This window comes from Leptonotus elevatus, chromosome 5 (genome assembly GCF_054856555.1).
Source record: "Leptonotus elevatus isolate MCC_2025b chromosome 5, RoL_Lele_1.0, whole genome shotgun sequence".
Lineage (NCBI taxonomy): Eukaryota > Metazoa > Chordata > Actinopteri > Syngnathiformes > Syngnathidae > Leptonotus > Leptonotus elevatus.
Genome location: NC_141243.1, coordinates 26,221,197 through 26,248,461, shown reverse-complemented (window position 1 = coordinate 26,248,461; position 27,265 = coordinate 26,221,197). Strand labels below are relative to the sequence as shown.

At 47.8% G+C, this 27,265-nt stretch overlaps 29 non-coding genes and 1 pseudogene across 29 annotated transcripts; all 30 read left to right on the top strand.

Moving 5' to 3' along the window:
* Positions 1 to 1,065: 1,065 nt before the first annotated feature.
* Positions 1,066 to 1,259, top strand: LOC147174783 (U2 spliceosomal RNA). Its single transcript, XR_015095229.1, has one exon. It is a non-coding gene; the product is annotated as a U2 spliceosomal RNA (small nuclear RNA).
* A 389-nt stretch (positions 1,260 to 1,648) lies between these two features.
* Positions 1,649 to 1,813, top strand: LOC147174782 (U1 spliceosomal RNA). The gene has a single exon (XR_015095267.1). It is a non-coding gene; the product is annotated as a U1 spliceosomal RNA (small nuclear RNA).
* A 324-nt stretch (positions 1,814 to 2,137) lies between these two features.
* LOC147174781 (U2 spliceosomal RNA) lies at positions 2,138 to 2,329 on the top strand. The gene has a single exon (XR_015095106.1). It is a non-coding gene; the product is annotated as a U2 spliceosomal RNA (small nuclear RNA).
* A 389-nt stretch (positions 2,330 to 2,718) lies between these two features.
* LOC147174780 (U1 spliceosomal RNA) lies at positions 2,719 to 2,883 on the top strand. Its single transcript, XR_015095017.1, has one exon. It is a non-coding gene; the product is annotated as a U1 spliceosomal RNA (small nuclear RNA).
* Positions 2,884 to 3,207: 324 nt separating this feature from the next.
* Positions 3,208 to 3,399, top strand: LOC147174779 (U2 spliceosomal RNA). The gene has a single exon (XR_015095207.1). It is a non-coding gene; the product is annotated as a U2 spliceosomal RNA (small nuclear RNA).
* A 389-nt stretch (positions 3,400 to 3,788) lies between these two features.
* On the top strand, positions 3,789 to 3,953 carry LOC147174778 (U1 spliceosomal RNA). Its single transcript, XR_015095015.1, has one exon. It is a non-coding gene; the product is annotated as a U1 spliceosomal RNA (small nuclear RNA).
* Positions 3,954 to 4,277: 324 nt separating this feature from the next.
* LOC147174777 (U2 spliceosomal RNA) lies at positions 4,278 to 4,469 on the top strand. The gene has a single exon (XR_015095197.1). It is a non-coding gene; the product is annotated as a U2 spliceosomal RNA (small nuclear RNA).
* Positions 4,470 to 4,858: 389 nt separating this feature from the next.
* On the top strand, positions 4,859 to 5,023 carry LOC147174776 (U1 spliceosomal RNA). The gene has a single exon (XR_015095266.1). It is a non-coding gene; the product is annotated as a U1 spliceosomal RNA (small nuclear RNA).
* A 324-nt stretch (positions 5,024 to 5,347) lies between these two features.
* On the top strand, positions 5,348 to 5,539 carry LOC147174775 (U2 spliceosomal RNA). The gene has a single exon (XR_015095105.1). It is a non-coding gene; the product is annotated as a U2 spliceosomal RNA (small nuclear RNA).
* Positions 5,540 to 5,928: 389 nt separating this feature from the next.
* On the top strand, positions 5,929 to 6,093 carry LOC147174774 (U1 spliceosomal RNA). Its single transcript, XR_015095014.1, has one exon. It is a non-coding gene; the product is annotated as a U1 spliceosomal RNA (small nuclear RNA).
* A 324-nt stretch (positions 6,094 to 6,417) lies between these two features.
* LOC147174773 (U2 spliceosomal RNA) lies at positions 6,418 to 6,609 on the top strand. Its single transcript, XR_015095120.1, has one exon. It is a non-coding gene; the product is annotated as a U2 spliceosomal RNA (small nuclear RNA).
* A 389-nt stretch (positions 6,610 to 6,998) lies between these two features.
* LOC147174772 (U1 spliceosomal RNA) lies at positions 6,999 to 7,163 on the top strand. The gene has a single exon (XR_015095265.1). It is a non-coding gene; the product is annotated as a U1 spliceosomal RNA (small nuclear RNA).
* Positions 7,164 to 7,487: 324 nt separating this feature from the next.
* Positions 7,488 to 7,679, top strand: LOC147174771 (U2 spliceosomal RNA). The gene has a single exon (XR_015095104.1). It is a non-coding gene; the product is annotated as a U2 spliceosomal RNA (small nuclear RNA).
* A 389-nt stretch (positions 7,680 to 8,068) lies between these two features.
* On the top strand, positions 8,069 to 8,233 carry LOC147174770 (U1 spliceosomal RNA). Its single transcript, XR_015095013.1, has one exon. It is a non-coding gene; the product is annotated as a U1 spliceosomal RNA (small nuclear RNA).
* Positions 8,234 to 8,557: 324 nt separating this feature from the next.
* Positions 8,558 to 8,749, top strand: LOC147174769 (U2 spliceosomal RNA). Its single transcript, XR_015095144.1, has one exon. It is a non-coding gene; the product is annotated as a U2 spliceosomal RNA (small nuclear RNA).
* Positions 8,750 to 9,138: 389 nt separating this feature from the next.
* LOC147174768 (U1 spliceosomal RNA) lies at positions 9,139 to 9,303 on the top strand. Its single transcript, XR_015095012.1, has one exon. It is a non-coding gene; the product is annotated as a U1 spliceosomal RNA (small nuclear RNA).
* Positions 9,304 to 9,627: 324 nt separating this feature from the next.
* On the top strand, positions 9,628 to 9,819 carry LOC147174767 (U2 spliceosomal RNA). The gene has a single exon (XR_015095150.1). It is a non-coding gene; the product is annotated as a U2 spliceosomal RNA (small nuclear RNA).
* A 389-nt stretch (positions 9,820 to 10,208) lies between these two features.
* Positions 10,209 to 10,373, top strand: LOC147174766 (U1 spliceosomal RNA). The gene has a single exon (XR_015095264.1). It is a non-coding gene; the product is annotated as a U1 spliceosomal RNA (small nuclear RNA).
* A 324-nt stretch (positions 10,374 to 10,697) lies between these two features.
* Positions 10,698 to 10,889, top strand: LOC147174765 (U2 spliceosomal RNA). Its single transcript, XR_015095102.1, has one exon. It is a non-coding gene; the product is annotated as a U2 spliceosomal RNA (small nuclear RNA).
* Positions 10,890 to 11,278: 389 nt separating this feature from the next.
* Positions 11,279 to 11,443, top strand: LOC147174764 (U1 spliceosomal RNA). The gene has a single exon (XR_015095011.1). It is a non-coding gene; the product is annotated as a U1 spliceosomal RNA (small nuclear RNA).
* A 324-nt stretch (positions 11,444 to 11,767) lies between these two features.
* On the top strand, positions 11,768 to 11,959 carry LOC147174763 (U2 spliceosomal RNA). Its single transcript, XR_015095209.1, has one exon. It is a non-coding gene; the product is annotated as a U2 spliceosomal RNA (small nuclear RNA).
* A 389-nt stretch (positions 11,960 to 12,348) lies between these two features.
* Positions 12,349 to 12,513, top strand: LOC147174762 (U1 spliceosomal RNA). Its single transcript, XR_015095263.1, has one exon. It is a non-coding gene; the product is annotated as a U1 spliceosomal RNA (small nuclear RNA).
* A 324-nt stretch (positions 12,514 to 12,837) lies between these two features.
* Positions 12,838 to 13,029, top strand: LOC147174761 (U2 spliceosomal RNA). Its single transcript, XR_015095101.1, has one exon. It is a non-coding gene; the product is annotated as a U2 spliceosomal RNA (small nuclear RNA).
* Positions 13,030 to 13,400: 371 nt separating this feature from the next.
* Positions 13,401 to 13,565, top strand: LOC147174760 (U1 spliceosomal RNA). The gene has a single exon (XR_015095023.1). It is a non-coding gene; the product is annotated as a U1 spliceosomal RNA (small nuclear RNA).
* A 5,501-nt stretch (positions 13,566 to 19,066) lies between these two features.
* On the top strand, positions 19,067 to 19,268 carry LOC147174759 (U2 spliceosomal RNA; annotated as a pseudogene).
* A 389-nt stretch (positions 19,269 to 19,657) lies between these two features.
* Positions 19,658 to 19,822, top strand: LOC147174758 (U1 spliceosomal RNA). Its single transcript, XR_015095277.1, has one exon. It is a non-coding gene; the product is annotated as a U1 spliceosomal RNA (small nuclear RNA).
* A 5,501-nt stretch (positions 19,823 to 25,323) lies between these two features.
* Positions 25,324 to 25,517, top strand: LOC147174757 (U2 spliceosomal RNA). Its single transcript, XR_015095245.1, has one exon. It is a non-coding gene; the product is annotated as a U2 spliceosomal RNA (small nuclear RNA).
* A 389-nt stretch (positions 25,518 to 25,906) lies between these two features.
* LOC147174756 (U1 spliceosomal RNA) lies at positions 25,907 to 26,071 on the top strand. Its single transcript, XR_015095262.1, has one exon. It is a non-coding gene; the product is annotated as a U1 spliceosomal RNA (small nuclear RNA).
* Positions 26,072 to 26,395: 324 nt separating this feature from the next.
* On the top strand, positions 26,396 to 26,587 carry LOC147174755 (U2 spliceosomal RNA). The gene has a single exon (XR_015095119.1). It is a non-coding gene; the product is annotated as a U2 spliceosomal RNA (small nuclear RNA).
* Positions 26,588 to 26,976: 389 nt separating this feature from the next.
* On the top strand, positions 26,977 to 27,141 carry LOC147174754 (U1 spliceosomal RNA). Its single transcript, XR_015095260.1, has one exon. It is a non-coding gene; the product is annotated as a U1 spliceosomal RNA (small nuclear RNA).
* Positions 27,142 to 27,265: the final 124 nt, after the last annotated feature.

Below are 27,265 nucleotides of genomic sequence, written 5' to 3'. Positions count from 1 at the left end.
GTGGCCCTCCATCTGCAAAATGCTCTGGGACCATCCAGCAATCCCAAAAGTCAAGCAATGACACGATTCTGGATGGGATCGTACCTCCGTAAATTAAAACTAATACCCAGCGATCAAAGACTTCCGGTGTCTTTTAATTTACCACCAGCACATTCTTTTATCCCAAAATTTTTAAGAAATTTTAAATTGGAAAATGAAGATTGTCACATTTTGAAAAATCACAAGTCTCTCATCTCTATTGTGCAGGAGCGGCAAACAGCGAGTCAAGTGCGCGGGCTTGCATTCGGCAAGCCCACAACGGTTTGGCGCAACGCCAACCATCCTGCCCTCCCAAACAGACTTCGGGACCTGTCGTGGATGGTGGCCCACGAGATTCTCCCAGTCAGGGCCGTTATGCACTCCCGAGGAATGTCAGCGCACTCAACCTGCCCCCGACCTGGTTGTGGCGCCCAGGAATCGGTGAGGCACCTCCTCTGGGAGTGCAGTGCTGCCGTAGACCTGTGGGCAACAGCCGGCCACCTGAGAAAATTCCCGGACTTGCCAGCAAGGGAGGTCCTAAATGCACAATACGTGCTCTACGGGGTGAGCCAAGCCAAGTGTTCCCGAGAGGAGTTTGCGAAAGACTGGCTCACTCTTGCCGCCATCAAAGACGCCATGTGGACCTCCAGAAACTTGCTGGTAAGGAGGCACAGGCAGACCCCCCCCGTGGCTGTGCTCCGAATGGCTGCAGAGACCATCGAAGCTGCACGCGGCAGGCCAAGGACACAGCCACCAAGAAGCGTCGCCTGTGCCCGCCCGGAGGAGGGAACCGGAGCTACACTGTGAAGGTCTCGGCAGCGACGGCCTGGCTCTCCAGGAGGGAAGGAGCAAAAAGGGCTACCCGGCAGGTCCTGGACAAGCGCTTTTTGAGAGGGTGGGATGAAGTCCCAATTAGTAATGCAGTGCTACGCTCCTGCACAATAGATATGAATGTTTTTTCATTTTTCATTTTTTATTTTGTTTTTATTTTTACATGTCATATTTGAGACAAAATGAATGCTCCATATTGGAGAAATGTGATTTGTAATTGATTGAAAAGTGACAATAAAAACATGAAAAAGAAAAATCTGTTCTTATCAGTTTAATATCTGATATGTCTCCAATCAGGAGACTTCATATTAAATTGCTTTTTTGAACAGGGAGATGGGATTCAGAGCTTGCTTTGCCCATTCCGCGCATCATCCTGGTATTGCAGTATTTCCAGGAGCGGTGCACCACCTCCGCTGGTCAACGAAAATGCTAATCTAGACAGAGAAAACGGGCTGTGGCAATACTCACGTGCGCACAAGTAGGTGTGGCGGAAGCAACCATGTCGTCAAATTGGGAAGCAGGCGACGTAGCCGACACACATCTACTCTGCTGTCCACCAACCCGGTGAGTCGAACCCGTTCCAGAGGCTTGACACTTGAGCTCATTCAGCTATTGCATGCTCCGCAGTTGTGCCTGTGACCTCCTCTAACGCCCTGTGCGAAGTACACACGCCGTTCTAATCCACTGAGAGAAACTGGCCCATCATGCTGGGCCAGGCATTCGCCAGTGTACGAATAGCACAGTCATCCAAGAGGGTGAGTGGAAAAAAGCAAGACCCCGTGCACAGGCTGAGGAAGGCATACTTACCTGGCAGGGGTGACACCATGATCAAGAATGTGGTTCACCCAGGGCGAGGTGCAGCCATTGCACTGGCGGCTGCATTGACCCTTGCGAATTCTCCAAATGTGGGAATCTCGACTGCATAATTTCTGATAGTGGGGAACTGCGTTCGCGCTCTTCCCTGGCTTGTATGTCAAAAATTAAGAGCGATAGTCTTGAAACCAATTAACACAAATGAGCAAGACTTGACTATGGTCTTCTGGCTTTCTTCACAAGTCTGGCCGGGACCGCAGCAGGCGCTTGGTCTTTCATCCTGCAGGAAGACTGCAAAAGTTGTTGGACTGCAGCTGCTTATGTGAAGGCTTGTGAATAATGAATGGTTAAGTCAGCAGACAAGGTTTCCTCCGTCTCAGTGTCCATAAGAGCAGCGCTGCTTGGTGTAACATGACCGACTGTGAGAGTGGGTAGACTGAGAAGCCTGTACTTGAGTCCGTCAGTTATCCTTTTCATCGCTTCTCGGCCTTTTGGCTAAGATCAAGTGTAGTATCTGTTCTTATCAGTTTAATATCTGATATGTCTCCTATCAGGAGACTTCATATTAAATTGCTTTTTTGAACAGGGAGATGGGATTCAGAGCTTGCTTTGCCCATTCCGCGCATCATCCTGGTATTGCAGTATATCCAGGAGCGGTGCACCACCTCCGCTGGTCAACGAAAATGCTAATCTAGACAGAGAAAACGGGCTGTGGCAATACTCACGTGCGCACAAGTAGGTGTGGCGGAAGCAACCATGTCGTCAAATTGGGAAGCAGGCGACGTAGCCGACACACATCTACTCTGCTGTCCACCAATCCGGTGAGTCGAACCCGTTCCAGAGGCTTGACACTTGAGCTCATTCAGCTATTGCATGCTCCGCAGTTGTGCCTGTGACCTCCTCTAATGCCCTGTGCGAAGTACACACGCCGTTCTAATCCACTGAGAGAAACTGGCCCATCATGCTGGGCCAGGCATTCGCCAGTGTACGAATAGCACAGTCATCCAAGAGGGTGAGTGGAAAAAAGCAAGACCCCGTGCACAGGCTGAGGAAGGCATACTTACCTGGCAGGGGTGACACCATGATCAAGAATGTGGTTCACCCAGGGCGAGGTGCAGCCATTGCACTGGCGGCTGCATTGACCATTGCGAATTCTCCAAATGTGGGAATCTCGACTGCATAATTTCTGATAGTGGGGAACTGCGTTCGCGCTCTTCCCTGGCTTGTATGTCAATAATTAAGAGCGATAGTCTTGAAACCAATTAACACAAATGAGCAAGACTTGACTATGGTCTTCTGGCTTTCTTCACAAGTCTGGCCGGGACCGCAGCAGGCGCTTGGCCTTTCATCCTGCAGGAAGACTGCAAAAGTTGTTGGACTGCAGCTGCTTATGTGAAGGCTTGTGAATAATGAATGGTTAAGTCAGCAGACAAGGTTTCCTCCGTCTCAGTGTCCATAAGAGCAACGCTGCTTGGTGTAACATAACCGACTGTGAGAGTGGGTAGACCGAGAAGCCTGTACTTGAGTCCGTCAGTTATCCTCTTCATCGCTTCTCGGCCTTTTGGCTAAGATCAAGTGTAGTATCTGTTCTTAGCAGTTTAATATCTGATATGTCTCCTATCTGGAGACTTCATATTAAATTGCTTTTTTGAACAGGGAGATGGGATTCAGAGCTTGCTTTGCCCATTCCGCGCATCATCTTGTTATTGCAGTATTTCCAGGAGCGGTGCACCACCTCCGCTGGTCAACGAAAATGCTAATCTAGACAGAGAAAACGGGCTGTGGCAATACTCACGTGCGCACAAGTAGGTGTGGCGGAAGCAACCATGTCGTCAAATTGGGAAGCAGGCGACGTAGCCGACACACATCTACTCTGCTGTCCACCAATCCGGTGAGTCGAACCCGTTCCAGAGGCTTGACACTTGAGCTCATTCAGCTATTGCATGCTCCGCAGTTGTGCCTGTGACCTCCTCTAATGCCCTGTGCGAAGTACACACGCCGTTCTAATCCACTGAGAGAAACTGGCCCATCATGCTGGGCCAGGCATTCGCCAGTGTACGAATAGCACAGTCATCCAAGAGGGTGAGTGGAAAAAAGCAAGACCCCGTGCCCAGGCTGAGGAAGGCATACTTACCTGGCAGGGGTGACACCATGATCAAGAATGTGGTTCACCCAGGGCGAGGTGCAGCCATTGCACTGGCGGCTGCATTGACCATTGCGAATTCTCCAAATGTGGGAATCTCGACTGCATAATTTCTGATAGTGGGGAACTGCGTTCGCGCTCTTCCCTGGCTTGTATGTCAATAATTAAGAGTGATAGTCTTGAAACCAATTAACACAAATGAGCAAGACTTGACTATGGTCTTCTGGCTTTCTTCACAAGTCTGGCCGGGACCGCAGCAGGTGCTTGGTCTTTCATCCTGCAGGAAGACTGCAAAAGTTGTTGGACTGCAGCTGCTTATGTGAAGGCTTGTGAATAATGAATGGTTAAGTCAGCAGACAAGGTTTCCTCCGTCTCAGTGTCCATAAGAGCAGCGCTGCTTGGTGTAACATGACTGACTGTGAGAGTGGGTAGACCGAGAAGCCTGTACTTGAGTCCGTCAGTTATCCTCTTCATCGCTTCTCGGCCTTTTGGCTAAGATCAAGTGTAGTATCTGTTCTTATCAGTTTAATATCTGATATGTCTCCTATCTGGAGACTTCATATTAAATTGCTTTTTTGAACAGGGAGATGGGATTCAGAGCTTGCTTAACCCATTCCGCGCATCATCTTGTTATTGCAGTATTTCCAGGAGCGGTGCACCACCTCCGCTGGTCAACGAAAATGCTAATCTAGACAGAGAAAACGGGCTGTGGCAATACTCACGTGCGCACAAGTAGGTGTGGCGGAAGCAACCATGTCGTCAAATTGGGAAGCAGGCGACGTAGCCGACACACATCTACTCTGCTGTCCACCAACCCGGTGAGTCGAACCCGTTCCAGAGGCTTGACACTTGAGCTCATTCAGCTATTGCATGCTCCGCAGTTGTGCCTGTGACCTCCTCTAACGCCCTGTGCGAAGTACACACGCCGTTCTAATCCACTGAGAGAAACTGGCCCATCATGCTGGGCCAGGCATTCGCCAGTGTACGACTGGCACAGTCATTCAAGAGGGTGAGTGGAAAAAAGCAAGACCCCGTGTCCAGGCTGAGGAAGGCATACTTACCTGGCAGGGGTGACACCATGATCAAGAATGTGGTTCACCCAGGGCGAGGTGCAGCCATTGCACTGGCGGCTGCATTGACCCTTGCGAATTCTCCAAATGTGGGAATCTCGACTGCATAATTTCTGATAGTGGGGAACTGCGTTCGCGCTCTTCCCTGGCTTGTATGTCAAAAATTAAGAGCGATAGTCTTGAAACCAATTAACACAAATGAGCAAGACTTGACTATGGTCTTCTGGCTTTCTTCACAAGTCTGGCCGGGACCGCAGCAGGCGCTTGGTCTTTCATCCTGCAGGAAGACTGCAAAAGTTGTTGGACTGCAGCTGCTTATGTGAAGGCTTGTGAATAATGAATGGTTAAGTCAGCAGACAAGGTTTCCTCCGTCTCAGTGTCCATAAGAGCAGCGCTGCTTGGTGTAACATGACCGACTGTGAGAGTGGGTAGACTGAGAAGCCTGTACTTGAGTCCGTCAGTTATCCTCTTCATCGCTTCTCGGCCTTTTGGCTAAGATCAAGTGTAGTATCTGTTCTTATCAGTTTAATATCTGATATGTCTCCTATCAGGAGACTTCATATTAAATTGCTTTTTTGAACAGGGAGATGGGATTCAGAGCTTGCTTTGCCCATTCCGCGCATCATCCTGGTATTGCAGTATATCCAGGAGCGGTGCACCACCTCCGCTGGTCAACGAAAATGCTAATCTAGACAGAGAAAACGGGCTGTGGCAATACTCACGTGCGCACAAGTAGGTGTGGCGGAAGCAACCATGTCGTCAAATTGGGAAGCAGGCGACGTAGCCGACACACATCTACTCTGCTGTCCACCAATCCGGTGAGTCGAACCCGTTCCAGAGGCTTGACACTTGAGCTCATTCAGCTATTGCATGCTCCGCAGTTGTGCCTGTGACCTCCTCTAATGCCCTGTGCGAAGTACACACGCCGTTCTAATCCACTGAGAGAAACTGGCCCATCATGCTGGGCCAGGCATTCGCCAGTGTACGAATAGCACAGTCATCCAAGAAGGTGAGTGGAAAAAAGCAAGACCCCGTGCCCAGGCTGAGGAAGGCATACTTACCTGGCAGGGGTGACACCATGATCAAGAATGTGGTTCACCCAGGGCGAGGTGCAGCCATTGCACTGGCGGCTGCATTGACCATTGCGAATTCTCCAAATGTGGGAATCTCGACTGCATAATTTCTGATAGTGGGGAACTGCGTTCGCGCTCTTCCCTGGCTTGTATGTCAATAATTAAGAGCGATAGTCTTGAAACCAATTAACACAAATGAGCAAGACTTGACTATGGTCTTCTGGCTTTCTTCACAAGTCTGGCCGGGACCGCAGCAGGCGCTTGGTCTTTCATCCTGCAGGAAGACTGCAAAAGTTGTTGGACTGCAGCTGCTTATGTGAAGGCTTGTGAATAATGAATGGTTAAGTCAGCAGACAAGGTTTCCTCCGTCTCAGTGTCCATAAGAGCAGCGCTGCTTGGTGTAACATGACCGACTGTGAGAGTGGGTAGACTGAGAAGCCTGTACTTGAGTCCGTCAGTTATCCTCTTCATCGCTTCTCGGCCTTTTGGCTAAGATCAAGTGTAGTATCTGTTCTTATCAGTTTAATATCTGATATGTCTCCAATCAGGAGACTTCATATTAAATTGCTTTTTTGAACAGGGAGATGGGATTCAGAGCTTGCTTTGCCCATTCCGCGCATCATCCTGGTATTGCAGTATTTCCAGGAGCGGTGCACCACCTCCGCTGGTCAACGAAAATGCTAATCTAGACAGAGAAAACGGGCTGTGGCAATACTCACGTGCGCACAAGTAGGTGTGGCGGAAGCAACCATGTCGTCAAATTGGGAAGCAGGCGACGTAGCCGACACACATCTACTCTGCTGTCCACCAACCCGGTGAGTCGAACCCGTTCCAGAGGCTTGACACTTGAGCTCATTCAGCTATTGCATGCTCCGCAGTTGTGCCTGTGACCTCCTCTAACGCCCTGTGCGAAGTACACACGCCGTTCTAATCCACTGAGAGAAACTGGCCCATCATGCTGGGCCAGGCATTCGCCAGTGTACGAATAGCACAGTCATCCAAGAGGGTGAGTGGAAAAAAGCAAGACCCCGTGCACAGGCTGAGGAAGGCATACTTACCTGGCAGGGGTGACACCATGATCAAGAATGTGGTTCACCCAGGGCGAGGTGCAGCCATTGCACTGGCGGCTGCATTGACCCTTGCGAATTCTCCAAATGTGGGAATCTCGACTGCATAATTTCTGATAGTGGGGAACTGCGTTCGCGCTCTTCCCTGGCTTGTATGTCAAAAATTAAGAGCGATAGTCTTGAAACCAATTAACACAAATGAGCAAGACTTGACTATGGTCTTCTGGCTTTCTTCACAAGTCTGGCCGGGACCGCAGCAGGCGCTTGGTCTTTCATCCTGCAGGAAGACTGCAAAAGTTGTTGGACTGCAGCTGCTTATGTGAAGGCTTGTGAATAATGAATGGTTAAGTCAGCAGACAAGGTTTCCTCCGTCTCAGTGTCCATAAGAGCAGCGCTGCTTGGTGTAACATGACCGACTGTGAGAGTGGGTAGACTGAGAAGCCTGTACTTGAGTCCGTCAGTTATCCTCTTCATCGCTTCTCGGCCTTTTGGCTAAGATCAAGTGTAGTATCTGTTCTTATCAGTTTAATATCTGATATGTCTCCTATCAGGAGACTTCATATTAAATTGCTTTTTTGAACAGGGAGATGGGATTCAGAGCTTGCTTTGCCCATTCCGCGCATCATCCTGGTATTGCAGTATATCCAGGAGCGGTGCACCACCTCCGCTGGTCAACGAAAATGCTAATCTAGACAGAGAAAACGGGCTGTGGCAATACTCACGTGCGCACAAGTAGGTGTGGCGGAAGCAACCATGTCGTCAAATTGGGAAGCAGGCGACGTAGCCGACACACATCTACTCTGCTGTCCACCAATCCGGTGAGTCGAACCCGTTCCAGAGGCTTGACACTTGAGCTCATTCAGCTATTGCATGCTCCGCAGTTGTGCCTGTGACCTCCTCTAATGCCCTGTGCGAAGTACACACGCCGTTCTAATCCACTGAGAGAAACTGGCCCATCATGCTGGGCCAGGCATTCGCCAGTGTACGAATAGCACAGTCATCCAAGAGGGTGAGTGGAAAAAAGCAAGACCCCGTGCACAGGCTGAGGAAGGCATACTTACCTGGCAGGGGTGACACCATGATCAAGAATGTGGTTCACCCAGGGCGAGGTGCAGCCATTGCACTGGCGGCTGCATTGACCATTGCGAATTCTCCAAATGTGGGAATCTCGACTGCATAATTTCTGATAGTGGGGAACTGCGTTCGCGCTCTTCCCTGGCTTGTATGTCAATAATTAAGAGCGATAGTCTTGAAACCAATTAACACAAATGAGCAAGACTTGACTATGGTCTTCTGGCTTTCTTCACAAGTCTGGCCGGGACCGCAGCAGGCGCTTGGCCTTTCATCCTGCAGGAAGACTGCAAAAGTTGTTGGACTGCAGCTGCTTATGTGAAGGCTTGTGAATAATGAATGGTTAAGTCAGCAGACAAGGTTTCCTCCGTCTCAGTGTCCATAAGAGCAACGCTGCTTGGTGTAACATAACCGACTGTGAGAGTGGGTAGACCGAGAAGCCTGTACTTGAGTCCGTCAGTTATCCTCTTCATCGCTTCTCGGCCTTTTGGCTAAGATCAAGTGTAGTATCTGTTCTTAGCAGTTTAATATCTGATATGTCTCCTATCTGGAGACTTCATATTAAATTGCTTTTTTGAACAGGGAGATGGGATTCAGAGCTTGCTTTGCCCATTCCGCGCATCATCCTGGTATTGCAGTATATCCAGGAGCGGTGCACCACCTCCGCTGGTCAACGAAAATGCTAATCTAGACAGAGAAAACGGGCTGTGGCAATACTCACGTGCGCACAAGTAGGTGTGGCGGAAGCAACCATGTCGTCAAATTGGGAAGCAGGCGACGTAGCCGACACACATCTACTCTGCTGTCCACCAATCCGGTGAGTCGAACCCGTTCCAGAGGCTTGACACTTGAGCTCATTCAGCTATTGCATGCTCCGCAGTTGTGCCTGTGACCTCCTCTAATGCCCTGTGCGAAGTACACACGCCGTTCTAATCCACTGAGAGAAACTGGCCCATCATGCTGGGCCAGGCATTCGCCAGTGTACGAATAGCACAGTCATCCAAGAAGGTGAGTGGAAAAAAGCAAGACCCCGTGCCCAGGCTGAGGAAGGCATACTTACCTGGCAGGGGTGACACCATGATCAAGAATGTGGTTCACCCAGGGCGAGGTGCAGCCATTGCACTGGCGGCTGCATTGACCATTGCGAATTCTCCAAATGTGGGAATCTCGACTGCATAATTTCTGATAGTGGGGAACTGCGTTCGCGCTCTTCCCTGGCTTGTATGTCAATAATTAAGAGCGATAGTCTTGAAACCAATTAACACAAATGAGCAAGACTTGACTATGGTCTTCTGGCTTTCTTCACAAGTCTGGCCGGGACCGCAGCAGGCGCTTGGTCTTTCATCCTGCAGGAAGACTGCAAAAGTTGTTGGACTGCAGCTGCTTATGTGAAGGCTTGTGAATAATGAATGGTTAAGTCAGCAGACAAGGTTTCCTCCGTCTCAGTGTCCATAAGAGCAGCGCTGCTTGGTGTAACATGACCGACTGTGAGAGTTGGTAGACCGAGAAGCCTGTACTTGAGTCCGTCAGTTATCCTCTTCATCGCTTCTCGGCCTTTTGGCTAAGATCAAGTGTAGTATCTGTTCTTATCAGTTTAATATCTGATATGTCTCCTATCTGGAGACTTCATATTAAATTGCTTTTTTGAACAGGGAGATGGGATTCAGAGCTTGCTTTGCCCATTCCGCGCATCATCTTGTTATTGCAGTATTTCCAGGAGCGGTGCACCACCTCCGCTGGTCAACGAAAATGCTAATCTAGACAGAGAAAACGGGCTGTGGCAATACTCACGTGCGCACAAGTAGGTGTGGCGGAAGCAACCATGTCGTCAAATTGGGAAGCAGGCGACGTAGCCGACACACATCTACTCTGCTGTCCACCAACCCGGTGAGTCGAACCCGTTCCAGAGGCTTGACACTTGAGCTCATTCAGCTATTGCATGCTCCGCAGTTGTGCCTGTGACCTCCTCTAACGCCCTGTGCGAAGTACACACGCCGTTCTAATCCACTGAGAGAAACTGGCCCATCATGCTGGGCCAGGCATTCGCCAGTGTACGAATGGCACAGTCATTCAAGAGGGTGAGTGGAAAAAAACAAGACCCCGTGTCCAGGCTGAGGAAGGGATACTTACCTGGCAGGGGTGACACCATGATCAAGAATGTGGTTCACCCAGGGCGAGGTGCAGCCATTGCACTGGCGGCTGCATTGACCCTTGCGAATTCTCCAAATGTGGGAATCTCGACTGCATAATTTCTGATAGTGGGGAACTGCGTTCGCGCTCTTCCCTGGCTTGTATGTCAAAAATTAAGAGCGATAGTCTTGAAACCAATTAACACAAATGAGCAAGACTTGACTATGGTCTTCTGGCTTTCTTCACAAGTCTGGCCGGGACCGCAGCAGGCGCTTGGTCTTTCATCCTGCAGGAAGACTGCAAAAGTTGTTGGACTGCAGCTGCTTATGTGAAGGCTTGTGAATAATGAATGGTTAAGTCAGCAGACAAGGTTTCCTCCGTCTCAGTGTCCATAAGAGCAGCGCTGCTTGGTGTAACATGACCGACTGTGAGAGTGGGTAGACTGAGAAGCCTGTACTTGAGTCCGTCAGTTATCCTCTTCATCGCTTCTCGGCCTTTTGGCTAAGATCAAGTGTAGTATCTGTTCTTATCAGTTTAATATCTGATATGTCTCCTATCAGGAGACTTCATATTAAATTGCTTTTTTGAACAGGGAGATGGGATTCAGAGCTTGCTTTGCCCATTCCGCGCATCATCCTGGTATTGCAGTATATCCAGGAGCGGTGCACCACCTCCGCTGGTCAACGAAAATGCTAATCTAGACAGAGAAAACGGGCTGTGGCAATACTCACGTGCGCACAAGTAGGTGTGGCGGAAGCAACCATGTCGTCAAATTGGGAAGCAGGCGACGTAGCCGACACACATCTACTCTGCTGTCCACCAATCCGGTGAGTCGAACCCGTTCCAGAGGCTTGACACTTGAGCTCATTCAGCTATTGCATGCTCCGCAGTTGTGCCTGTGACCTCCTCTAATGCCCTGTGCGAAGTACACACGCCGTTCTAATCCACTGAGAGAAACTGGCCCATCATGCTGGGCCAGGCATTCGCCAGTGTACGAATAGCACAGTCATCCAAGAAGGTGAGTGGAAAAAAGCAAGACCCCGTGCCCAGGCTGAGGAAGGCATACTTACCTGGCAGGGGTGACACCATGATCAAGAATGTGGTTCACCCAGGGCGAGGTGCAGCCATTGCACTGGCGGCTGCATTGACCATTGCGAATTCTCCAAATGTGGGAATCTCGACTGCATAATTTCTGATAGTGGGGAACTGCGTTCGCGCTCTTCCCTGGCTTGTATGTCAATAATTAAGAGCGATAGTCTTGAAACCAATTAACACAAATGAGCAAGACTTGACTATGGTCTTCTGGCTTTCTTCACAAGTCTGGCCGGGACCGCAGCAGGCGCTTGGTCTTTCATCCTGCAGGAAGACTGCAAAAGTTGTTGGACTGCAGCTGCTTATGTGAAGGCTTGTGAATAATGAATGGTTAAGTCAGCAGACAAGGTTTCCTCCGTCTCAGTGTCCATAAGAGCAGCGCTGCTTGGTGTAACATGACCGACTGTGAGAGTTGGTAGACCGAGAAGCCTGTACTTGAGTCCGTCAGTTATCCTCTTCATCGCTTCTCGGCCTTTTGGCTAAAATCAAGTGTAGTATCTGTTCTTATCAGTTTAATATCTGATATGTCTCCTATCTGGAGACTTCATATTAAATTGCTTTTTTGAACAGGGAGATGGGATTCAGAGCTTGCTTTGCCCATTCCGCGCATCATCTTGTTATTGCAGTATTTCCAGGAGCGGTGCACCACCTCCGCTGGTCAACGAAAATGCTAATCTAGACAGAGAAAACGGGCTGTGGCAATACTCACGTGCGCACAAGTAGGTGTGGCGGAAGCAACCATGTCGTCAAATTGGGAAGCAGGCGACGTAGCCGACACACATCTACTCTGCTGTCCACCAACCCGGTGAGTCGAACCCGTTCCAGAGGCTTGACACTTGAGCTCATTCAGCTATTGCATGCTCCGCAGTTGTGCCTGTGACCTCCTCTAACGCCCTGTGCGAAGTACACACGCCGTTCTAATCCACTGAGAGAAACTGGCCCATCATGCTGGGCCAGGCATTCGCCAGTGTACGAATGGCACAGTCATTCAAGAGGGTGAGTGGAAAAAAACAAGACCCCGTGTCCAGGCTGAGGAAGGGATACTTACCTGGCAGGGGTGACACCATGATCAAGAATGTGGTTCACCCAGGGCGAGGTGCAGCCATTGCACTGGCGGCTGCATTGACCCTTGCGAATTCTCCAAATGTGGGAATCTCGACTGCATAATTTCTGATAGTGGGGAACTGCGTTCGCGCTCTTCCCTGGCTTGTATGTCAAAAATTAAGAGCGATAGTCTTGAAACCAATTAACACAAATGAGCAAGACTTGACTATGGTCTTCTGGCTTTCTTCACAAGTCTGGCCGGGACCGCAGCAGGCGCTTGGTCTTTCATCCTGCAGGAAGACTGCAAAAGTTGTTGGACTTTAGCTGCTTATGTGAAGGCTTGTGAATAATGAATGGTTAAGTCAGCAGACAAGGTTTCCTCCGTCTCAGTGTCCATAAGAGCAGCGCTGCTTGGTGTAACATGACCGACTGTGAGAGTGGGTAGACTGAGAAGCCTGTACTTGAGTCCGTCAGTTATCCTCTTCATCGCTTCTCGGCCTTTTGGCTAAGATCAAGTGTAGTATCTGTTCTTATCAGTTTAATATCTGATATGTCTCCTATCAGGAGACTTCATATTAAATTGCTTTTTTGAACAGGGAGATGGGATTCAGAGCTTGCTTTGCCCATTCCGCGCATCATCCTGGTATTGCAGTATATCCAGGAGCGGTGCACCACCTCCGCTGGTCAACGAAAATGCTAATCTAGACAGAGAAAACGGGCTGTGGCAATACTCACGTGCGCACAAGTAGGTGTGGCGGAAGCAACCATGTCGTCAAATTGGGAAGCAGGCGACGTAGCCGACACACATCTACTCTGCTGTCCACCAATCCGGTGAGTCGAACCCGTTCCAGAGGCTTGACACTTGAGCTCATTCAGCTATTGCATGCTCCGCAGTTGTGCCCCTGTGCGAAGTACACACGCCGTTCTAATCCACTGAGAGAAACTGGCCCATCATGCTGGGCCAGGCATTCGCCAGTGTACGAATGGCACAGTCATCCAAGAGGGTGAGTGGAAAAAAGCAAGACCCCGTGCCCAGGCTGAGGAAGGCATACTTACCTGGCAGGGGTGACACCATGATCAAGAATGTGGTTCACCCAGGGCGAGGTGCAGCCATTGCACTGGCGGCTGCATTGACCATTGCGAATTCTCCAAATGTGGGAATCTCGACTGCATAATTTCTGATAGTGGGGAACTGCGTTTGCGCTCTTCCCTGGCTTGTATGTCAATAATTAAGAGCGATAGTCTTGAAACCAATTAACACAAATGAGCAAGACTTGACTATGGTCTTCTGGCTTTCTTCACAAGTCTGGCCGGGACCGCAGCAGGCGCTTGGTCTTTCATCCTGCAGGAAGACTGCAAAAGTTGTTGGACTGCAGCTGCTTATGTGAAGGCTTGTGAATAATGAATGGTTAAGTCAGCAGACAAGGTTTCCTCCGTCTCAGTGTCCATAAGAGCAGCGCTGCTTGGTTTAACATAACCGACTGTGAGAGTAGGTAGACCGAGAAGCCTGTACTTGAGTCCGTCAGTTATCCTCTTCATCGCTTCTCGGCCTTTTGGCTAAGACTGCGATCGCCTCTGTTGAGAGATAATTTTATGCCTGTTGTGGCTGTGAGTCTAACTCAATTGCAGGGGTATTGTTATTGTGTTGTTTAAACTTTGTGTTATAGGAGAACGGCAAAGGTGAGTGTACTGTTTTTTTTGTTCGTGAGAAGTTGTGACCAAGTGGTTGTCTCCGACATGTCGGCTACATATGCCGGCATGCGGAGGCACCACAGTTTTCGATTTATGTTTCGGGAAAGGGATGGTGGTGAGCCTCTGTGGATGTCCAGGCTGGACTTCTCCAGAAAGCTTGTCCAACAAACCCTGAAATTTAAAGCTGAGGATTTAAATTGTATTATAACTTTGCCCTTTAGTAAGGGATTTGATGTGAGTTTCACCTCTGCTGTGAACCTTCGTGAATTTTGGACTCGTTTTGAAAATGTGAAAGCCCAGTTCTCTGTGTTCAATGTTGAAAAACTGACTGATAATGCTGCTAAAACAGTTATTGTCAGAATGTTTAATGAGACAGTGAATGCAGAAGACATTTGTTTTTGGCTGGGTAGATATTGCACGGTTAAAGGCCAGGCTGTGAAGGTGAGGGATGAGGACGGCATCTGGAACTGTGCCTGGCGGGTACCCATCCAACAATGGCAGGACCCCCAGGGCTTTCAGGGCCTGAAACATCTCCCACCAATGATAGTCTTGGGTGAAAACCGGGGCTACATACATTACCAGGGCCAGCCCAAGCTCTGCAGAGTAATTGAGCATACTTTTGAAGAATGTACCAATGGCAGAAAGTGCAATCTTTGTGGGGAAACTAACCACCTCTACAGAAATTGTCCAAAATCATTTAACAACAAACTGAAGGCTGGAAAAGAAATGGCACAAGGAAATGGAAATGAAGCTGACAAACAAATTGAATGTCCCAAAGAAAATTCAAATTTCCCTCCAAATCCTGTCATTGGTGGAGAGGGGACAGGTGAGGAGGGGCAAGGGGAGGCGAGCAGGCTGGCCCCACCAATCGAGAGCTCAGAGGAAAGTGAGATGCTGCAAGAAATGCCCACAAGCGAGTCAAGTGAAGTCAGTCCACATGAGGCTGACAGTGAAGACACCCAGATCACTTGTGCTCAAAATAATAAAAGGCTTGCATCTCAACGGTCCTCTGAGTCTCCCCTGTCCACGGAGAAGAGGGGAAGGCCCGGGAGCCCAGATAGCGAGGTGGGGGAGACCAGGGTCTTCCCCTCGGATTCACCAAATGAACTCTCCTTTTTAAACATAGTACTGCAATCAACGCCAAAAAGCAGAAACACTATGAATTTAAGGTTGCGTGAGCGATCACCACCTCAAGTGCCCCTGACAGACGACCAGTATTTTAGCTCTGCCCCTTTTGCTGAGGTAAAGGAAGAAATACGCTCTCGAGAAATACCTTAGCGACTGCCTTGTTTTTTTAAAAATAATGTTCTCTTAAAATTTTGTAACCCCATCTGTGTTTTTATTTTTTTATTTTTAATCATACCTATGACCCTCACCTTCTCAACTATTAACGTTAGAAGCGTGAAGTCAAAGATTAGAGCTCAGAGCGTTTTAACATTTCTAAAAACTTTTAAATCTGATCTGTTTTTAATCCAAGAATGTGGCATACCCTTTTTAAGAAATTACAAACAGTGGGAGGAAATGTGGCCACATCCATCACTATGGAGTGGCTCAAACGAAAATAGAAATGATGGAGTGGCCATTTTAATAAATAATCCTCAGATTGTTTTAAAGGGGAGCACAGTGGTGAGAGACGGACGAGCACTGTTAGCACATTTAACTTTTACAGAACGGGACTTTAGCCTTTTAAATATTTATGGTTCTAATGAAAAGCATGACAGGTATGATATTTTAGAGAATTTGCAGTCCCACATGCTAGGTCATAATCCACTAATTATTGGAGGTGATTTTAATTGTGTTTTAAATAGGAAGGATAGGAAGGGAGCTGGGGAGGATTTTAAAATTGACAAAACATCGGTTTTATTGCAAGACATGTGCCGCGTATTCAAATTAGAGGACTGCTTTAAAACCATGCATCCAAGAGAGGAGGGCTTCACCTGGTTTAGTGGTGACGGCACCAGAGCCTCTCGCATAGATTACGTATTTACACGGGGTTGGACACAGATTGATGCTAGATTAACTCCTGTTTTTTTCTCAGATCACCTAATACTGTCTTGCACCCTTTCACTTTCTTCTGGCGTGACTATTGGAAGAGGTCTGTGGAAATTGAACTGCTCCCTGCTCGAGGACGAGACTTTGGTCTCTCAGTACAGGGAGCGGTACAAGGACTGGCAGACCCTTCAAGACCTTTACAAATCACGGGCACAATGGTGGGAAATGATGAAGGTAAGGACTCAGACTTTTTTTAAAAAAGCAGGAAGAGAAAAGAAAATCAAGGAAATGAAATGTATGCTGGGAATGCAAAAGAGACTGCAAAGGTATTTTAATCTGACACAAGAGGGGATCAATTTTAATGATGAAATTAAAGAGATCAAAAAAGAAATGAAAGCAATGGCAGATATTCAGAGCAAAGGGTTTTTATTAAGGAGCAGAGAGAAGGAAATAGAAGAAGGTGAAAAATGCACAAGGTACTTCTTTAAAAAAATTATGAGCAAGGGTGGGGGCATTTTTAAACTAAAAAAAGAAAACGGGACTATTACAGAAACAAATAATGAAATAATTGAAGCAGTGGAAACTTACTATCAAAAACTGTATGAGCGTAAAGATACCCAAGAGGAGATAATGGTAGAGGTTTTAAACTTCATTGAAAAAACAGTGACTGACAATGGTTCTTTAACACAGGATTTTACATCTGAAGAACTAAATACATGTGTAAAACAACTGAAGAAGGCAAAATCTCCGGGCGAAGATGGCCTCTGCTCGGAATTTTACCTGACTTTTTGGGACATTTTAGCACCAGACTTACTCACTGTTTTTAATGAACTGGACAAAACAAACCGACTACCAGACAGTTTTAGAAAAGGGATAGTCACTTTACTGCATAAAAAAGGAGACAAAACAGACCTGAACAACTGGCGTCCAATTACGCTTTTAAATGTTGATTGCAAACTTTTTAGCAAACTTTTAGCTATGCGTATGTCTGTGTTTTTAGAGGATTTGATCGACCCGGACCAAACTTGTGCCATCGCGGGGAGGAAGATCACGGACAGCCTCATGCTGATTCGTGACACCATCTGTTATGCGAGAGACAGAAATATGCGGCTAGTAGTCCTAAATTTAGACTTTGAGAAGGCTTTTGATCGGATCTCGCACCAGTACCTCTTTAGGCTACTGCAAAAATGGGGTTTCCCGGGAAGGTATCTAGAGTGGGTGGGCCTGCTGTACCGAGATATTACCAGCAAATTTGTGGTCAACGGGAACTTGACAAAAGCAGTACAAATTAACTGCGGCGTCCGTCAGGGCTGTCCCTTATCTGCCCTCCTCTATGTTCTATGCATAGAACCGTTGGCACAGATTTTGAGAAGGGACAAAATGATCGAGGGGGTGAGTATTCCAGGGGGCGGGGGACTCACAACAAAGTGTGTTTTATATATGGACGATATTAACATCCTGTGTTCTGACATTTTATCCGTGACAAGGACCCTGGACTTGACTGACTGGTATGGAAGAGCGTCTGGCTCTAAACTCAACAGAGACAAGACCCAAGCACAGTTTTACGGACCGTGGACCGCGACACAGAAGACAGGACTGCCCCTGACGGAGATACAAACGGACCAGAAAATACTTGGGATTAAATTCCGTAAGGGAGGGGGAGGGGATACAAACTGGGGCGACGTGGTAGGGAAAGTGAGAAAAAAACTTGGCTTTTGGGGACTGAGAGAGTTGACTTTAGAGGGGAAGATTTTAATAATAAAAGCAGTAATTTTACCCTTGCTTTTATTAATCGGTTCAGTTTTTATCCCAAAAAGAAATGTGCTTTTAGATTTGGACCGTGCAATTTTTTACTTTATCTGGGGTTCTAAATGGGAAAGACTGAGGAGGGACACGATGAAAAAAACAAAAGAGAAGGGTGGGAAAGGCGTGCCGGACCTCCAGCTCTTTTTGGGCAGCAGATATGTGGCCCTCCATCTGCAAAATGCTCTGGGACCATCCAGCAATCCCAAAAGTCAAGCAATGACACGATTCTGGATGGGATCGTACCTCCGTAAATTAAAACTAATACCCAGCGATCAAAGACTTCCGGTGTCTTTTAATTTACCACCAGCACATTCTTTTATCCCAAAATTTTTAAGAAATTTTAAATTGGAAAATGAAGATTGTCACATTTTGAAAAATCACAAGTCTCTCATCTCTATTGTGCAGGAGCGGCAAACAGCGAGTCAAGTGCGCGGGCTTGCATTCGGCAAGCCCACAACGGTTTGGCGCAACGCCAACCATCCTGCCCTCCCAAACAGACTTCGGGACCTGTCGTGGATGGTGGCCCACGAGATTCTCCCAGTCAGGGCCGTTATGCACTCCCGAGGAATGTCAGCGCACTCAACCTGCCCCCGACCTGGTTGTGGCGCCCAGGAGTCGGTGAGGCACCTCCTCTGGGAGTGCAGTGCTGCCGTAGACCTGTGGGCAACAGCCGGCCACCTGAGAAAATTCCCGGACTTGCCAGCAAGGGAGGTCCTAAATGCGCAATACGTGCTCTATGGGGTGAGCCAAGCCAAGTGTTCCCGAGAGGAGTTTGCGAAAGACTGGCTCACCCTTGCCGCCATCAAAGACGCCATGTGGACCTCCAGAAACTTGCTGGTAAGGAGGCACAGGCAGACCCCCCCCGTGGCTGTGCTCCGAATGGCTGCAGAGACCATCGAAGCTGCACGCGGCAGGCCAAGGACACAGCCAACAAGAAGCGTCGCCTGTGCCCGCCCGGAGGAGGGAACCGGAGCTACACGGTGAAGGTCTCGGCAGCGACGGCCTGGCTCTCCAGGAGGGAAGGAGCAAAAAGGGTGACCCGGCAGGTCCTGGACAAGCGCTTTTTGAGAGGGTGGGATGAAGTCCCACTTAGTAATGCAGTGCTACGCTCCTGCACAATAGATATTAATGTTTTTTTCATTTTTAAATTTTTATTTGTTTTTATTTTTACATGTCATATTCGAGACAAGATGAATGCTCCATATTGGAGAAATGTGATTTGTAATTGATTGAAAAGTGACAATAAAAACATGAAAAAGAAAGAAAAAGAAAAAATCTGTTCTTAGTTTAATATCTGATATGTCTCCTATCAGGAGACTTCATATTAAATTGCTTTTTTGAACAGGGAGATGGGATTCAGAGCTTGCTTTGCCCATTCCGCGCATCATCCTGGTATTGCAGTAAATCCAGGAGCGGTGCACCACCTCCGCTGGTCAACGAAAATGCTAATCTAGACAGAGAAAACGGGCTGTGGCAATACTCACGTGCGCACAAGTAGGTGTGGCGGAAGCAACCATGTCGTCAAATTGGGAAGCAGGCGACGTAGCCGACACACATCTACTCTGCTGTCCACCAATCCGGTGAGTCGAACCCGTTCCAGAGGCTTGACACTTGAGCTCATTCAGCTATTGCATGCTCCGCAGTTGTGCCTGTGACCTCCTCTAATGCCCTGTGCGAAGTACACACGCCGTTCTAATCCACTGAGAGAAACTGGCCCATCATGCTGGGCCAGGCATTCGCCAGTGTACGAATGGCACAGTCATCCAAGAGGGTGAGTGGAAAAAAGCAAGACCCCGTGCCCAGGCTGAGGAAGGCATACTTACCTGGCAGGGGTGACACCATGATCAAGAATGTGGTTCACCCATGGCGAGGTGCAGCCATTGCACTGGCGGCTGCATTGACCCTTGCGAATTCTCCAAATGTGGGAATCTCGACTGCATAATTTCTGATAGTGGGGAACTGCGTTCGCGCTCTTCCCTGGCTTGTATGTCAATAATTAAGAGCGATAGTCTTGAAACCAATTAACACAAATGAGCAAGACTTGACTATGGTCTTCTGGCTTTCTTCACAAGTCTGGCCGGGACCGCAGCAGGCGCTTGGTCTTTCATCCTGCAGGAAGACTGCAAAAGTTGTTGGACTGCAGCTGCTTATGTGAAGGCTTGTGAATAATGAATGGTTAAGTCAGCAGACAAGGTTTCCTCCGTCTCAGTGTCCATAAGAGCAGCGCTGCTTGGTGTAACATGACCGACTGTGAGAGTGGGTAGACCGAGAAGCCTGTACTTGAGTCCGTCAGTTATCCTCTTCATCGCTTCTCGGCCTTTTGGCTAAGACTGCGATCGCCTCTGTTGAGAGATAATTCTATGCATGTTGTGGCTGTGAATCTAACTCAATTGCAGGGGTATTGTTATTGTGTTGTTTAAACTTTGTGTTATAGGAGAACGGCAAAGGTGAGTGCACTGTTTTTTTGTTCGTGAGAAGTTGTGACCAAGTGGTTGTCTCCGACATGTCGGCTACATATGCCGGCATGCGGAGGCACCACAGTGTTCGATTTATGTTTCGGGAAAGGGATGGTGGTGAGCCTCTGTGGATGTCCAGGCTGGACTTCTCCAGAAAGCTTGTCCAACAAACCCTGAAATTTAAAGCTGAGGATTTAAATTGTATTATAACTTTGCCCTTTAGTAAGGGATTTGATGTGAGTTTCACCTCTGCTGTGAACCTTCGTGAATTTTGGACTCGTTTTGAAAATGTGAAAGCCCAGTTCTCTGTGTTCAATGTTGAAAAACTGACTGATAATGCTGCTAAAACAGTTATTGTCAGAATGTTTAATGAGACAGTGAATGCAGAAGACATTTGTTTTTGGCTGGGTAGATATTGCACGGTTAAAGGCCAGGCTGTGAAGGTGAGGGATGAGGACGGCATCTGGAACTGTGCCTGGCGGGTACCCATCCAACAATGGCAGGACCCCCAGGGCTTTCAGGGCCTGAAACATCTCCCACCAATGATAGTCTTGGGTGAAAACCGGGGCTACATACATTACCAGGGCCAGCCCAAGCTCTGCAGAGTAATTGAGCATACTTTTGAAGAATGTACCAATGGCAGAAAGTGCAATCTTTGTGGGGAAACTAACCACCTCTACAGAAATTGTCCAAAATCATTTGCCAACAAACTGAAGGCTGGAAAAGAAATGGCACAAGGAAATGGAAATGAAGCTGACAAACAAATTGAATGTCCCAAAGAAAATTCAAATTTCCCTCCAAATCCTGTCATTGGTGGAGAGGGGACAGGTGAGGAGGGGCAAGGGGAGGCGAGCAGGCCGGCCCCACCAATCGAGAGCTCAGAGGAAAGTGAGATGCTGCAAGAAATGCCCACAAGCGAGTCAAGTGAAGTCAGTCCACATGAGGCTGACAGTGAAGACACCCAGATCACTTGTGCTCAAAATAATAAAAGGCTTGCATCTCAACGGTCCTCTGAGTCTCCCCTGTCCACGGAGAAGAGGGGAAGGCCCGGGAGCCCAGATAGCGAGGTGGGGGAGACCAGGGTCTTCCCCTCAGATTCACCAAATGAACTCTCCTTTTTAAACATAGTACTGCAATCAACGCCAAAAAGCAGAAACACTATGAATTTAAGGTTGCGTGAGCGATCACCACCTCAAGTGCCCCTGACAGACGACCAGTGTTTTAGCTCTGCCCCTTTTGCTGAGGTAAAGGAAGAAATACGCTCTCGAGAAATACCTTAGCGACTGCCTTGCTTTTTTTTTAAATAATGTTCTCTTAAAATTTTGTAACCCCATCTGTGTTTTTATTTTTTTATTTTTAATCATACCTATGACCCTCACCTTCTCAACTATTAATGTTAGAAGCGTGAAGTCAAAGATTAGAGCTCAGAGCGTTTTAACATTTCTAAAAACTTTTAAATCTGATCTGTTTTTAATCCAAGAATGTGGCATACCCTTTTTAAGAAATTACAAACAGTGGGAGGAAATGTGGCCACATCCATCACTATGGAGTGGCTCAAACGAAAATAGAAATGATGGAGTGGCCATTTTAATAAATAATCCTCAGATTGTTTTAAAGGGGAGCACAGTGGTGAGAGACGGACGAGCACTGTTAGCACATTTAACTTTTACAGAACGGGACTTTAGCCTTTTAAATATTTATGGTTCTAATGAAAAGCATGACAGGTATGATATTTTAGAGAATTTGCAGTCCCACATGCTAGGTCATAATCCACTAATTATTGGAGGTGATTTTAATTGTGTTTTAAATAGGAAGGATAGGAAGGGAGCTGGGGAGGATTTTAAAATTGACAAAACATCGGTTTTATTGCAAGACATGTGCCGCGTATTCAAATTAGAGGACTGCTTTAAAACCATACATCCAAGAGAGGAGGGCTTCACCTGGTTTAGTGGTGACGGCACCAGAGCCTCTCGCATAGATTACGTATTTACACGGGGTTGGACACAGATTGATGCTAGATTAACTCCTGTTTTTTTCTCAGATCACTTAATACTGTCTTGCACCCTTTCACTTTCTTCTGGCGTGACTATTGGAAGAGGTCTGTGGAAATTGAACTGCTCCCTGCTCGAGGACGAGACTTTGGTCTCTCAGTACAGGGAGCGGTACAAGGACTGGCAGACCCTTCAAGACCTTTACAAATCACGGGCACAATGGTGGGAAATGATGAAGGTAAGGACTCAGACTTTTTTTAAAAAAGCAGGAAGAGAGAAGAAAATCAAGGAAATGAAATGTATGCTGGGAATGCAAAAGAGACTGCAAAGGTATTTTAATCTGACACAAGAGGGGATCAATTTTAATGATGAAATTAAAGAGATCAAAAAAGAAATGAAAGCAATGGCAGATATTCAGAGCAAAGGGTTTTTATTAAGGAGCAGAGAGAAGGAAATAGAAGAAGGTGAAAAATGCACAAGGTACTTCTTTAAAAAAATTATGAGCAAGGGTGGGGGCATTTTTAAACTAAAAAAAGAAAACGGGACTATTACAGAAACAAATAATGAAATAATTGAAGCAGTGGAAACTTACTATCAAAAACTGTATGAGCGTAAAGATACCCAAGAGGAGATAATGGTAGAGGTTTTAAACTTCATTGAAAAAACAGTGACTGACAATGGGCCTTTAACACAGGATTTTACACCTGAAGAACTAAATACATGTGTAAAACAACTGAAGAAGGCAAAATCTCCGGGCGAGGATGGCCTCTGCTCGGAATTTTACCTGACTTTTTGGGACATTTTAGCACCAGACTTACTCACTGTTTTTAATGAACTGGACAAAACAAACCGACTACCAGACAGTTTTAGAAAAGGGATAGTCACTTTACTGCATAAGAAAGGAGACAAAACAGACCTGAACAACTGGCGTCCAATTACGCTTTTAAATGTTGATTGCAAACTTTTTAGCAAACTTTTAGCTATGCGTATGTCTGTGTTTTTAGAGGATTTGATCGACCCGGACCAAACCTGTGCCATCGCGGGGAGGAAGATCACGGACAGCCTCATGCTGATTCGCGACACCATCTGTTATGCGAGAGACAGAAATATGCGGCTAGTAGTCCTAAATTTAGACTTTGAGAAGGCTTTTGATCGGATCTCGCACCAGTACCTTTTTAGGCTACTGCAAAAATGGGGTTTCCCGGGAAGGTATCTAGAGTGGGTGGGCCTGCTGTACCGAGACACTACCAGCAAATTTGTGGTCAACGGGAACTTGACAAAAGCAGTGCAAATTAACTGCGGCGTCCGTCAGGGCTGTCCCTTATCTGCCCTCCTCTATGTTCTATGCATAGAACCGTTGGCACAGATTTTGAGAAGGGACAAAATGATCGAGGGGGTGAGTATTCCAGGGGGCGGGGGACTCACAACAAAGTGTGTTTTATATATGGACGATATTAACATCCTGTGTTCTGACATTTTATCCGTGACAAGGACCCTGGACTTGACTGACTGGTATGGAAGAGCGTCTGGCTCTAAACTCAACAGAGACAAGACCCAAGCACAGTTTTACGGACCGTGGACCGCGACACAGAAGACAGGACTGCCCCTGACGGAGATACAAACGGACCAGAAAATACTTGGGATTAAATTCAGTAAGGGAGGGGGAGGGGATACAAACTGGGGCGACGTGGTAGGGAAAGTGAGAAAAAAACTTGGCTTTTGGGGACTGAGAGAGTTGACTTTAGAGGGGAAGATTTTAATAATAAAAGCAGTAATTTTACCCTTGCTTTTATTAATCGGTTCAGTTTTTATCCCAAAAAGAAATGTGCTTTTAGATTTGGACCGTGCAATTTTTTACTTTATCTGGGGTTCTAAATGGGAAAGACTGAGGAGGGACACGATGAAAAAAACAAAAGAGAAGGGTGGAAAAGGCGTGCCGGACCTCCAGCTCTTTTTGGGCAGCAGATATGTGGCCCTCCATCTGCAAAATGCTCTGGGACCATCCAGCAATCCCAAAAGTCAAGCAATGACACGATTCTGGATGGGATCGTACCTCCGTAAATTAAAACTAATACCCAGCGATCAAAGACTTCCGGTGTCTTTTAATTTACCACCAGCACATTCTTTTATCCCAAAATTTTTAAGAAATTTTAAATTGGAAAATGAAGATTGTCACATTTTGAAAAATCACAAGTCTCTCATCTCTATTGTGCAGGAGCGGCAAACAGCGAGTCAAGTGCGCGGGCTTGCATTCGGCAAGCCCACAACGGTTTGGCGCAACGCCAACCATCCTGCCCTCCCAAACAGACTTCGGGACCTGTCGTGGATGGTGGCCCACGAGATTCTCCCAGTCAGGGCCGTTATGCACTCCCGAGGAATGTCAGCGCACTCAACCTGCCCCCGACCTGGTTGTGGCGCCCAGGAGTCGGTGAGGCACCTCCTCTGGGAGTGCAGTGCTGCCGTAGACCTGTGGGCAACAGCCGGCCACCTGAGAAAATTCCCGGACTTGCCAGCAAGGGAGGTCCTAAATGCACAATACGTGCTCTACGGGGTGAGCCAAGCCAAGTGTTCCCGAGAGGAGTTTGCGAAAGACTGGCTCACTCTTGCCGCCATCAAAGACGCCATGTGGACCTCCAGAAACTTGCTGGTAAGGAGGCACAGGCAGACCCCCCCCGTGGCTGTGCTCCGAATGGCTGCAGAGACCATCGAAGCTGCACGCGGCAGGCCAAGGACACAGCCACCAAGAAGCGTCGCCTGTGCCCGCCCGGAGGAGGGAACCGGAGCTACACTGTGAAGGTCTCGGCAGCGACGGCCTGGCTCTCCAGGAGGGAAGGAGCAAAAAGGGCTACCCGGCAGGTCCTGGACAAGCGCTTTTTGAGAGGGTGGGATGAAGTCCCAATTAGTAATGCAGTGCTACGCTCCTGCACAATAGATATGAATGTTTTTTCATTTTTCATTTTTTATTTTGTTTTTATTTTTACATGTCATATTTGAGACAAAATGAATGCTCCATATTGGAGAAATGTGATTTGTAATTGATTGAAAAGTGACAATAAAAACATGAAAAAGAAAAATCTGTTCTTATCAGTTTAATATCTGATATGTCTCCTATCTGGAGACTTCATATTAAATTGCTTTTTTGAACAGGGAGATGGGATTCAGAGCTTGCTTTGCCCATTCCGCGCATCATCTTGTTATTGCAGTATTTCCAGGAGCGGTGCACCACCTCCGCTGGTCAACGAAAATGCTAATCTAGACAGAGAAAACGGGCTGTGGCAATACTCACGTGCGCACAAGTAGGTGTGGCGGAAGCAACCATGTCGTCAAATTGGGAAGCAGGCGACGTAGCCGACACACATCTACTCTGCTGTCCACCAACCCGGTGAGTCGAACCCGTTCCAGAGGCTTGACACTTGAGCTCATTCAGCTATTGCATGCTCCGCAGTTGTGCCTGTGACCTCCTCTAACGCCCTGTGCGAAGTACACACGCCGTTCTAATCCACTGAGAGAAACTGGCCCATCATGCTGGGCCAGGCATTTGCCAGTGTACGAATGGCACAGTCATTCAAGAGGGTGAGTGGAAAAAAGATAGACCCCGTGTCCAGATTGAGGAAGGCATACTTACCTGGCAGGGGTGACACCATGATCAAGAATGTGGTTCACCCAGGGCGAGGTGCAGCCATTGCACTGGCGGCTGCATTGACCCTTGCGAATTCTCCAAATGTGGGAATCTCGACTGCATAATTTCTGATAGTGGGGAACTGCGTTCGCGCTCTTCCCTGGCTTGTATGTCAAAAATTAAGAGCGATAGTCTTGAAACCAATTAACACAAATGAGCAAGACTTGACTATGGTCTTCTGGCTTTCTTCACAAGTCTGGCCGGGACCGCAGCAGGCGCTTGGTCTTTCATCCTGCAGGAAGACTGCAAAAGTTGTTGGACTGCAGCTGCTTATGTGAAGGCTTGTGAATAATGAATGGTTAAGTCAGCAGACAAGGTTTCCTCCGTCTCAGTGTCCATAAGAGCAGCGCTGCTTGGTGTAACATGACCGACTGTGAGAGTGGGTAGACTGAGAAGCCTGTACTTGAGTCCGTCAGTTATCCTCTTCATCGCTTCTCGGCCTTTTGGCTAAGATCAAGTGTAGTATCTGTTCTTATCAGTTTAATATCTGATATGTCTCCAATCAGGAGACTTCATATTAAATTGCTTTTTTGAACAGGGAGATGGGATTCAGAGCTTGCTTTGCCCATTCCGCGCATCATCCTGGTATTGCAGTATTTCCAGGAGCGGTGCACCACCTCCGCTGGTCAACGAAAATGCTAATCTAGACAGAGAAAACGGGCTGTGGCAATACTCACGTGCGCACAAGTAGGTGTGGCGGAAGCAACCATGTCGTCAAATTGGGAAGCAGGCGACGTAGCCGACACACATCTACTCTGCTGTCCACCAACCCGGTGAGTCGAACCCGTTCCAGAGGCTTGACACTTGAGCTCATTCAGCTATTGCATGCTCCGCAGTTGTGCCTGTGACCTCCTCTAACGCCCTGTGCGAAGTACACACGCCGTTCTAATCCACTGAGAGAAACTGGCCCATCATGCTGGGCCAGGCATTCGCCAGTGTACGAATAGCACAGTCATCCAAGAGGGTGAGTGGAAAAAAGCAAGACCCCGTGCACAGGCTGAGGAAGGCATACTTACCTGGCAGGGGTGACACCATGATCAAGAATGTGGTTCACCCAGGGCGAGGTGCAGCCATTGCACTGGCGGCTGCATTGACCCTTGCGAATTCTCCAAATGTGGGAATCTCGACTGCATAATTTCTGATAGTGGGGAACTGCGTTCGCGCTCTTCCCTGGCTTGTATGTCAAAAATTAAGAGCGATAGTCTTGAAACCAATTAACACAAATGAGCAAGACTTGACTATGGTCTTCTGGCTTTCTTCACAAGTCTGGCCGGGACCGCAGCAGGCGCTTGGTCTT